The sequence below is a fragment of the Mastigoproctus giganteus genome, chromosome 11 (assembly GCF_048544385.1).
Source record: "Mastigoproctus giganteus isolate SK-2022 chromosome 11, ASM4854438v1, whole genome shotgun sequence".
Taxonomy (NCBI): domain Eukaryota; kingdom Metazoa; phylum Arthropoda; class Arachnida; order Uropygi; family Thelyphonidae; genus Mastigoproctus; species Mastigoproctus giganteus.
In genome coordinates, this window is record NC_143585.1 from 89419129 (window position 1) to 89431267 (window position 12139).

At 38.9% G+C, this 12139-nt stretch overlaps 1 protein-coding gene across 1 annotated transcript in view; it reads left to right on the forward strand.

The window, feature by feature from the left end:
• The first annotated feature begins 2082 nt into the window (after positions 1-2082).
• Positions 2083-12139, forward strand: part of LOC150078243 (fibroblast growth factor receptor-like 1) — a 106975-nt gene continuing 96918 nt past the window's right edge. The window contains exons 1-2 of the mRNA XM_090384823.1: positions 2083-2300; positions 9485-9578. The gene's annotated coding sequence lies outside the window, so the exon portion shown is untranslated. The remainder of the gene's footprint in view (positions 2301-9484; positions 9579-12139) is intronic.

Below are 12139 nucleotides of genomic sequence, written 5' to 3' on the forward strand. Positions count from 1 at the left end.
AGACCGAAGACTTACAAGGAGAATGATAATTGTAACTTCTCCAAACAAAAACAGTTATGGCGTAAGTAATTTCTTTGTTAATTATTTTACGTAGTAATTTCATATAAACTAAATCCCTTAAATTAACTAGGCTTACAAAAGTATCAAAACACTGTTCGGAAAATTGTTTCCTCAGCCTTGCACTACAAATAAACAGCACTTCTCCACATTGGCTTATACTGCTATAAGTGCCGTAACCCCCACCAAACAGCTGTTTTTTTACATCAGTTCAGTTTTAAGTGTATAGACAAGTTTTGATCGAGCATACTTGAGTAATTTTCATACGGCATCTTAGCCCTAAAGTCATGCGTGATTAATATCAAATTTCAGGAAGGTTTTCTATGAACGATGCTATGGTAGGTAGATCGCAAGATGTAGAAGTATCACTCTCCAGAATACCCGAGTTATACTTCATCTATAAAGAAAGTATTACGGAAATACGAGATGTTGCCAGATGAATACCCTTTCATGGCTGGACTGGGTTCTTTCATTTTTGAATACAGGAAAATTGTGTTTAAGGAAGAAAAGGGAAGAGGAGAGTGCAGCATAAATAACCAATAACTAGACCAGGCCGAGAGCATCGGCTGGTTTCAATAAACTCCACTTCCAAGTGAGGCGCGCGTTTATTCCTTGAAATGCAAGCTTGTTTTATTGCCAGTACGTAAGAACCCATTCGAATATCGAACCAGAAGACACATCTGCGCCATCTATTAACAGAAACGAGAACTATACAACTTTCAAAGAACTAAGCAACACAGGAAGAACAAAAAACTTGATAAAAGCCACGTGATTCCTAGACACTAACACTTACTTTCATATGTGAGGAAGAAAAGTATGAATGTGCCTTGCTAATCATTTAAACCCTACCACATATATAAACACAATTTTTCGCAATATTCTTACAAGTACTATCGTTTTATAATACAGTGCGTTAAGAATTGACTTATCCAACAGTCACTGGAAATCGATAACTTCAGACCACAGCAGAAGGAGTGGCTAATTAAAGTAATTTTTAATCTATGCAAGAGAGCATCAGATCAGACTTGCAATTAAATTTGAAAGTGCAAGAAAATTTAACCAACTTAGTCACTGCTCTGATCTAGTTACTTATGATTGCACCCGGTTTTTACATTTCATGATGCTTTAAAAGCATTAACCGGCACTGTCAATTGAACTGACTGGAACAGCTACGTTCATAAATTTCTACCGTTTCATATTGGGAGAGAAAGGACTAAGATAAGGGCAGAGGGAATTAATGAGATTGATCTACCGACGTGTCTATCAACATTCCAAAACCTTCTTATATATCATTAAGTAAGCTAAATTCATCGTGTTCTCGAGATGAATTTGAATGAGCTGTTTCAGTGGAAAGCTGTCAGTGATAGATTGGTTTATGAAAGATTTCTTGATACATGTAGATGCGAGTATGAAATAGGAGAAATGAATAGAAGATTATTTGAAGATTATATTATATGACAACTAATTTTCTGCGAATGAAATGTTTTGTTTTAACGCGTATTTATTATTATAATCTGAAAAGTTCGCCTTTGAAGATTGCTTCTCTGCATTATTTTTATATATGCAGGAAAGCTATATTCAAAGGGGCATAAGTGACTTTGACAATCACCATACGCGCAGTTGGTTTATTCATGGTGCCTTAACTATCCTGTCTAAGACATAAAACGTCACTTTATATGCTGGCAAAACAAGTCACCCGGCGACAGTCGCCAAGAGTCGATTCACATGCTCTCCGTAATATCGTTCTCGCAAGTTACGCAACAACGAAGGAGCAGCACTAGGCAGTCACCCTCCGTCCGATCATGAGCGCGGCGGATCTGCTTTTCTTCATCTCCGTATGAGAACTTCGCTTCCTTTCGCTCCACCACCGCGCGCACACACGTCCGCTCGCGATCTCCTTTGAAGAAAGAGCAGACTTTCTAAGAAATCAGATGACTGCCTTCGAAGTGTGCAGCCTGCGCCATCTGGTGGCTCCTCATTTACTACCGAATCATGTGATCACCTGAGTCAGAAGGTATCGGTGATACCAGTGGAGCCGACGGTGAAACGAGGGTTTCCTACGGACCTGTCAAGAGGTGAAAACATGTTGCGGACAGGGATGATGACCAAGCACGTACGGGGTGCCATGCAGACTTAAGGAAGCTGTGCTAAGAAGACAGTGCGGGACCGGTCGATGTATTGAAAAAAAAAAAGGCCACGCAAATCCTGCGCGATGCCAGCTACGGATGATACCAGCTGAAACGGTAAGTTGTTTTCCTTGAGAAACGCGGGAAGTGGTCACGTGTTTCTGTAGTCCGTACTCACGTGTCGATTAACCCATCGTATTCGTAGTGGATAGGTGGAAAAGCAATGTTAATTTTCTTTATCGTTTCATACTCATCTCAAAAATTGACAGGTACGTATCAATTTATAACTTAGTCGGCCCTATGACATACAGATGGAGATATTTGGAAAAAACCTGACTCTCGTATACCATTCTTAAGTCGCCTATGTACTAGAGATGAGTCATGTAGGTAATGGATAGCTGTTTGCGCAACTTAGACTTTTAAATTAAGGGGGATACATAACATTGATACCAAGTATTACGCACACAACCTCAGTTGTAGTCCAATGAGAAACAAGCAACAGATCGTGGTTTCATCACGTGTATTTGGCAAGCTTTTGCGAGTGCAGCCATTGTTGCACAGTTTGCTGTTTGGGATTCAACAATTGGCAGGGCCGTTTGTTGTTCTGGCATCGGCGTGAGTTTGTAGTTAAGCCGAGTGAATATGGAAACAGTCACGTGTTTGTATTAATATTCACTAACGCGGTCTACTACGTACATGAAATAGATGCTTCGTTGTTTATATTCCATTTTGATAACAAGGTTACTTAGAAATGCATCGCATGTACCGCATGACACACGCAAATGACAATTTATTTGCTGGACTTCCCCCGTTAAAAAATGGGAAGTATTTCGATCACGTTCGCAAAGACAGTCAAGGGATCACATAATTCACTGATACCGATCGTAATTCTTTCAGGATAAAACAAATGTTTCATGTTTGTTGATCATTTGATTGTAGAATGTGCTGGAAAGGGTGGGAAAAAAGTAACTTTTTTCCCATCGAAACTTTCTTTACGCTTTAGAGAATAGTTAAGATCAACAAAAGCTCTTTAGCATACATCTTAATTGTGGCTTATATAAATTGGATCTGTTCTCCTTTATAATCTTGATATTGTTTAGATTTTAATTTTGACTATTGCTGAATTGCTTGCTGAATCTATTACAATGACTGCCATTTATGAAGAGAAATTGCTCCAAATATACTGTTCATTTTCTCTACGTTTGCAGCTTATCCACTACAATTTTAAAGAGATATTTCGACAACCATTTCAGTTCTTTATTGCTTTTGCTGCTGACCGGATATTAAAGAATGCAAGTTCAGGAGAACCAAGGCAATGCTAAAATCTCACAAAATAACGCTTAAGGAGAACCAACGAGAGCTATAAACATGGGTAAAACTTTATTGGAAATGCTACAAATGTTTTAAGTATTCTTTTCATCATTTTCTTTTGAAATAGTTGGAATAAAATTTTTTATCATCCTCTAATACTGAGAGATAATGCAATGATATGGATTTAGTGTCCCAAATTTAATTTTTTTTACGGATTTCCAGTAGGAGACTTGACTGAATTCTGTTTGCGTAGTACTCAGTTATGTTCCCCAATGTCATTTATTAAATTACGAATTGTTTTATAAATGCCGTTGTTTGGGTTTGACAACAAAAAAAAAAGTGTAAAATTAACTACTGCTTTCACCATTTTAAACGAAAAACAATCCATTTATGTTTCAATTTACGTGCAAAGTAAGGCACTACTAACACTGATGCAGCTTTTTCACTTTACTATTTCGTGATTTGTTCATTGTATGCCTAAAAGTTTAGTTATCCTCCACTTCCGATGAAAAATTGACAACTCCCTTGGGTTTTCATTCGTGTAAGAGCACGGCTTAATAACTGAGAGGTCAGTATCTCCAGCGACCCATTCGTTCGACTTCCTTACATCGAATTTATCTAGTATTATTTCTGCTGGTAGCTCAAACTCCTTAAGAAAACTGGTAACTTCGAGTAATTTCGATTAGAGTCTGCAGTTCAAACCTTTCCACCCACCCTCCTAAAAAAAAAATCTCGCTTTGAGTTTGATGAAACTTATTATATTCCTTAAGAAAGAGGCAAGAACCAGACAGCATCTGTCGACGATGTGACGTTTAGTTTGATATCGAGAAATGTCTTAACAACAAAAAAGCGTACGAGATTTTCTTTGAAAAGGATGAGCTGCCTTATATATGAAGACAGAACCAACATTTGTATTATTGAAGCGATCAGAGAGGAGCATTTATAATTCATTTGAAGTTTATTAGGCAGCTAAAAGGAAAAATCATTAATTAATACTAAAATATTAAATTGCGTTTATCTGAGCGAAATCTCAATTAAAAAAAAAAACCGTTACTTGGGGATCAATGAGAAATGATTATTACTCTAATTTTTTTTCCAGTAAGATATGGCGCCAAATAATGACAACTTTTCCAAGGATTAAAGTTTTCCATGTATTCTGTTCTCGAATCTCTTGTCACTAATGCTTTAAGATAGTGATCACAAACTTCCTTATGCGTGTCAAAAGGAAATGATACTCGTAACTGGAGTTTAAGGGTACCTTTATAAATAAAGGATTCTAAGAAAGTTGAGTTTGCAGATGGATTTAAGTAAAACAAATGGCTTGGGAGTTTCTGTATTGACTAGTCAAACAAGAATTTAATGTGAAATTAAGCTCAAGGTTATTTGGTTTTTTTGCCAATAGTAAACAAAATTTAATCATATCAAGGGGGATGCACTAAAACATTGCTCAGTCAAGCGTCCCCTATTTTTTTTAATTATTTTTTGGTGGCCTACATAATTGAACTCTGAATACGAAAGATACTGGGGTTAACGTACCTTAACCCAGGACCATAAACCAACTCGAATCCAATTTAATACAAAATAGTAATGCGAATAAATATTTTATTTCATAAAGGAATTTCAAATGAGCAATGTAAGTAAACTGCTGAGTTATATTTGCACTTAATGACAAAGCTTTGGGTGCTAAAAGCGCATGTGCACTTTGGCCACCTAAGGCACTTTATTAAAGAAAGTTCTCGAACGCATCGCTCTATCAGTTGAAAAGTACGCTCTTTGAAGCTTTAAGGAAAACAATGTGGCTAGATATTCAGATTGAAATAAGATAAGACTGCCTTTTCAAAATACAAATCAGTTTCTATAACTGATTTCCCATATTTCAGCTGCTAGATAGCAACCAGACAGTTTTCTAAATTAATAGCATCTAAATCCCCTACAGTCTATACAATTAAAATATTCTTATCGGTCAAAGACATCGTAAGAAAAGGGGGAAACTAGCTAACAGGTTAGCTAATTTCAAATCCACTCCTCAGAAACACTAATGCAACAGTTGTTCAAAACTGTCTGCATATCAAACTAAGAAACCTTCCGCTTTCTTGGAGTGAATTAGTCGCTAGAGGGCTGTCAAATCTTCTCTTTGGAGATTCTCCTCCGTTGAGCGCGTATGAAAGACAGTTCAGCACCAATCAAAGATAAGATGGAGATTCTGAGAACAGCTATAATAGAAGCTTGCAACGATTCGACCATCATCATAAAACCTGTCTATCTTCTACCAAAGCTAATCTCATTTAATGTGGAGCACAAACGCCTTGGAAAGTTATTAGCCACCTTTCTCTCCCCCACTTCATCGCTACTTTTGTCGTTCTATTAGTCAGTTCGGATTTGTGGCCGTAATTTGCCTTCCGAGTAAATGAAGGAGGGATGTGTAACCTAATATCCATCAGTTTCTTCGAGTCCTATCTAGTCTGCTGGCGACGCTTTCGGTAGATTACGTGTAACCAGAGCAGGGCCCTTCTGAATGCGCCATTTATTCGGATAATATTCATTGATTAAAGTTATTGGAGCTAACGTAATGGTGCAGATGCTCGGATGTGTTATGGCTCCATATTTTATGGATGAAATTTTCTCCCAAATCTGCTATATCTTATTTCCTGATCTTTACTTTAAAATCCTTTTCTTTAGAAAAGGATTTTTTCCAGCCATCTAATCGTCTCTTGGCTCAGGTGAAGTACTAATTTGCATTACCGTTACCACCTTTGTCAGAGAATGAAGAGTTTTTTTCCCGAAACACAGGTAACATTCTTTGAATAGGAGGCCAACTAAGCAGCGATCAGCGTAACTTAAAAATCAAACTGCGACTGTTACACCTTAAAGAAGAAAATTATCTACAGAAGTCCTAGGAGAAGAGAAGCGGGGATGTAGCCAATGTCGATCCTACCCTCACTGCCAACAAATAAGGGTTTTGGTTGGGGGATTTGTTTGGTTTCACACACACAAAACATCGAGTAATCAGACTTGGGCTGCTTCAATTTAACGAGTGCCTGCTATTTTGCTGATTGTATTTCCGAAACTTCCAGTTCAAATAATGGAAACAGATGCTGGTAGTACTAAAGTAACAAAGAATGGGGAGATAAGTTCCCCGACCCCCCTTCTAAACGCAGGAATTCCAAATTAAAGTTTTTTTTCAATCGATAAATAGAAGTAAGATTATACACTAAGAAGCTGAATTTTCTTTTCATTTTTTGAGTGCGCACGAGCTTTAATTCTCTGTATCTGAACCGCTACCTATCCATGAAAGCGGAGCAACATTTCAGCACACAAGATTTCCTTCGTATCATTTCTGCGATGAACAGTTTTATCCTGTTTACTTTGCTGATAAAAATTCAACTAAGATCGTGGGATCATATTCTAAACATTCACCATCTATGCTAAAGTAGTCGATATTTCTTTACCAACATCTAGATTATGAAATTTCTCAAAAAAAGTTACTCGAGTACACCTCGACAGCGGTTTCCAATAAAAAGTTATTTACAAAAGCCTTAGAAGAGAGGGTGAGATGTCGATCCTACCCTCAACTACAAACAACCTAATCCCAATTTCATTCGCCTTAGAACAATGACCACATCAACCTACCTCAACAGCAGCATTACGAATTAGTAATGCTATGTTGGCAAATATCTTTTGGTAGTAGTAGTTTCTACAAGGTTGACTAAGATCATAAAACATCTTGTGTATTGCATCTTCGCTGAGTACTTCAAAAGGAGTCCTCCGTGGTAGCTAAGTTGATACGACATTACTGTCTGCCACTCATTTGGAGTGGTATGGATTCGGTTCTAATCAATGACGGGAGGAATTTCTGAAGACCGCTTCAATCGAGGCTATAGCCAATCTTAGGATGGAGCGAGTAGAGTTATTTCGAGCTTTGCAGCCTGCGCAAAAAGCTTTTATTAGAACAGGCTTTGTTATCCCTTAAAAAAAAAAAAAACGACAAATCAACCTTCAGGGTAAAATCCTTAATAGAAAGAAACCTACTGTCATTATTTGGCAACCTTTATAAAAATCCCAGTAAGCTCTTTTTCCAAACTTCAATTATGCTCCACTTCATTTCCTTGGAAAAATTACTCAGTGATCACTGAATTATGACGTCCTCGCCCATAATGGACTATGCCGCATAGATCACAGTATACGAAAAGTATAAAAAGCCAAAGAGATTCGTAAACTAGAGCAGTGGTAGTATGCATCTATTCGTGCAAGTCAAAGTGAAAAGTAGCAGTTATGGGACGTGGTAAAGATATCACGGAGTTTCAAAAGTTGCATGATTGTTGGAGCTCGTGAATCCATATAGGAAACGTCTTGTCGATTTCTCATAGCTCACTGGTTCAGATGTACAAAGAATGGTATCGAATGGATGAAACCACCTCTCTCCGACAGAACTGTAAAGGATAAGTCAAGATTGGTGATCGTGGTGAGCGAAGGCGCAGCGCATTGTATGGGCTCTATGTGAGGTCACTGTATGGCATAGCAATCAAAATGCTGAATGCAAGAACAATATCCTAAAAAAGAGACCTAAATGATTATGCGCCGAACATTCAAACGTATGGGAGTTCTGAAGCAGACGACATAAGACTCTCCGGTAGCTCTTAGATCATGTGCATCCCGACATAAAAGACGCCCTCTCCTCACAGCTGATCATCGTCGACGGCGAATACTGAGGTGTCAACAATATGCTGGATAAACATTTGAGAACTGGAAATTAGTGTGCTGATCGGACGAGTTCCAATACCTGGTGCAACACGCCGACGGACGCCTTCATATGTGGCTCAAGCAACACGAGTCTATGAACCTATTGTTCATGGTGCCCACTATCCACGCAGGTAGCTGAGGTCGTCTAATATGGGACATGTTTTGCTAGCAAAAACTAGGACCCTTGGTGGTCATGGATCAAGGTTTCACTGGTAAAGCCTACCGGCAGCCCTGGGCGCCTCCGTAGCCAGGTGGGAAGGAGCAGCAGTGCGTAGCACACGCTTCTTGATTAGACCGGGGTTCGAGCCTGTCACCACCAAATACGGAGGATGCTGAAAGGTCAGGGAATGAGCACAGCATATTCCCGGAGCAGTATGGTCTTAGTTGATAATGCTCCTAAAAACCAAATAACAACCGGCAGCCCTTATTAGACAATGTCTGCACCCTTGCCATAAATTGCATTTTTTCCCTAACAGAACACGATAATACGATGTTATCGGGCCTGCACTCTGCACGAGTGGTTCGAGGAGCATAGTGAAGATAATAACCATCTTGATTGGCCTCCAAATTCGCCTGACCTCAATCTAATTGAACACTTGTGGGATGTTTTGGAACGAAAGTGAGTCGTATAGATAGAAAACAGTCGTCTATTCAGACACTGTGGGAACAGACGTCTTCAGACATCTACTGGGGTCAATACATAGGCGAATAATATCTGTTATCAGCGCGAACGGTGGCCCAACACGGTATTAAGTCAGAACTGTACGCCGAACAGTTTGATCACTGAGTGTATATTTATCAACGGGGACAACTATAAGAGAAAAATCACTTGGAATATTTGAATGGCTGACGGTGGGGACGAGATCAAGAATGCAATGACTTCATACGGCTTTTCGAAGGAAGTTGTTCAATGTTCTTTTCGAATGTTGTGCAATGTTCACTGCCAGTTGCTACTTTCGGGATGAAAAACTTGCGCGTCTGTCTCTGAAAGACCAATTTTGGCCACGATTGAAAAAGGAAATCAGTTGAAGCATCAAATCCCCCAGGCTTCCCCAAATGAGCTGAGACAGTTATACTTCTACGAATAACTCTGTTCTGGGCATAACTCGCTGAAGTATATGTGATTGTACCCATCTGTACTGCAAAACCTTTAAGACCTCAACAAAAGACTATCATGGATAAGTTATTCAGGTAACGCTGTGTGTGTGACAAAATGCTTTCTTAAATCATAAAATTGTTTCTGCTTTCAGGGGAATCTCACCATGGGCCCTACTTCGATGTTGACTTACCTTCTTCAGTTAGTAGCATTGCTGGTCTTCAGGATATCAACGCTAAACAGTTTGGGTAAGTACTTAGACGATTCTGCACTTCTCAAAACTCTGATTAGTATATAAATATTGAAAATTTGCTTTTCTAGAATTAGTAAAAACGAGAAAGATGCGAATCTTCAATAATCAACATGACATTACGGATAAATACTTTCCGTATAAGAAACATTTGTTGCAATAACTAGGATCCAGTAATAAAAAGGAAAACCAAACAATGGCAGCGAGGTTTGCAACTAGTTTAGAAACTATACGAGAAATTTGACAAGGGAGAATTCTTTAGAACTATGCCAGTTATTTACTGTTTCGTTAGATCTCTGGTATGAGACAATAAAAGACTCGTCGACTACAGTTTTACAACACCATAATGCAACTAGAGGCAGGCGAACATAGAACCATACGTCAAATTTCTTGCCAAGGATCATGACAAAAAAGCATTCGCAACTGAGTTTATACTGCAGCGCGATGTATTAACTTCTTCCATGATGAAAAATTTTAAAAAGGTGTTCTACCACGTGCTTAGGTACGGATGTTCGAAAGTAAAATAAAACAGTTAAATTCTCTTTCATGTCTTAGCCCATTTTGTACAGCTGGGCCCTGATCGCCTTGTGCGGATGAAGCGGCTTTTATAGTCGCAATTACTTACAACCTCAACTTTCTCTGCTATTCATTAAAAAGAAGTAGCATCGATGGACGAACGCAGGAAGAGTGTGACGTGCCAATGCCGCACAAATTCCTTCACCAGTTCGCGAGGAAGTTAACGAACGGGGATAAACTTGGTTTTTCACTTCTGCACTCGCTCTTCATCTCTTTCCCCCTGTTAGTTAAGCAGCGGAGGCCAGAGGTGTTTAGAAGTGGAAAACAGCTTTGGCAGAAGTCCAGGTTTTTGAAATTATGTCAGGCAGGAACAGTTCCGATGAGTTTTATTTTGGCTCCCTTTTTGACAAGGAAACTGAATGAATATCGCTTTTGGAAGAGGGATGTAGAAACGAGAGAGAAGGCAAAAAAAATTATACATAAAATATATTCGAACAATGCATAAACAGTTTGTAGCCATAGCAACAGAGGAATAATCTGTACTATGTTGTTTCACTTGATAAATTCACCACTTGGAGACATCCCAGGAAACAAACTTATATCAATAAATCTGGTTCAATCCAAAAAGGAAGAATATTCAATCGAAATTAAAACAATTACTTCCGAAAGTAATAAAATATTAATGCACATAATTCTTCTCCACCGGGTCCACCCACCAGCTGGTTCCATTTGCACGACCGCATTAAGTCTTCCGAGCATCCTGCGATAAGTAACATTTGTTCTTGCTCAGCTCGATATATTGACTGACGTCCGACTATAATCGATCCACACTTTCTGCGTTAATCTTACATTTTCTTATGTAGGGACAGTTATTGCTGCTTCTCCTGCAATATAGCCCCCTCTTCAACCTTTCCCCCACCAAATTCTTTCCGACCATTGCTTGCTTTGTTCCTCTAGCTTGACCGGCGCCGAGGGTTTCTCCTTTGAATCGGAAATGTCACAGTCGATGCTGACCAAAGACTTTTCCGATTCTCTCAGCGAAAGTGTTAGAAAGGATCATTCCCATGGTAACAGTTGCATTTCTTTTTCATCAAAAAGTAGATTTATGAACTATAAAAACAGGCGAAATTTCTGGTCACGCAGCCGAAGAGTAAAAGGAAATGTTTAGATAAATTAATAGCAATTTACTGCAGACAGAAAGGAAATCCTGCTGTAACAGAATCCTGGGCAGTGTTGAGAAGTTCTTAGGTCTAGCAAAGGATCACGAAACAGTGAGCGTGTTTTGCGACTTCCATGAAACCGTACAATCAGATTAGTAGCTAGGCTAAAGAAAACTATGGACAATGGTCCGATATAGCTTAACGGGGACTAGATGCAGCTGAGCTTAACGGTGGCGTTGACCTTTTGATAGAAGTATTAAGACTGTTTGAAACATTTAATAATCCTCCTTATCAAAAACAGAGTCCCTGACAAAACAAAGTTTAGAAAAAGTTCGCCTAAGTCCATGGCACTCTGCCTATTCCATTACACAACCAAAGGAATTGTACTTTTTGCCCAAATATCTTTTGATCCTCCTTTTTTTCTGCCCCCTCTACGTTATTGTTCATCGAAAGCTGAACTCAATAAGCACGCAGTTCTTTTACCCTAAGACTAACATAAATGGCAACAGTAAATGCTCAGAATCGAGCATAAAGCTGACAGGCTTTGTTGCTATAGGAACCACTCCGGCACACGCTTATCTAAAGTGCGTGGAATCAAGTAGAATGGCTTATCTCTTCGGCTTCTAATTAGACTTCGTTAATACGGTCACAAACCATCGACATAAAACCGAAAACCCAGTTTCCATTCGTAATAACGGAGTGCTGGGGGGTATAACGCCTCCCTTCCTTGATTCGACCAATTAATTTTCCATTCGGCAGAGTTGCATCTCGATGATTTTGTTTTTATTTTGTCATTCGATTTTCCTTTCGGAAGTGAGTTGGCTAGGGGTATTGACTTTGAACAGACATTTTCCAGCTAATTATTTCCTAGCATTAATTGATT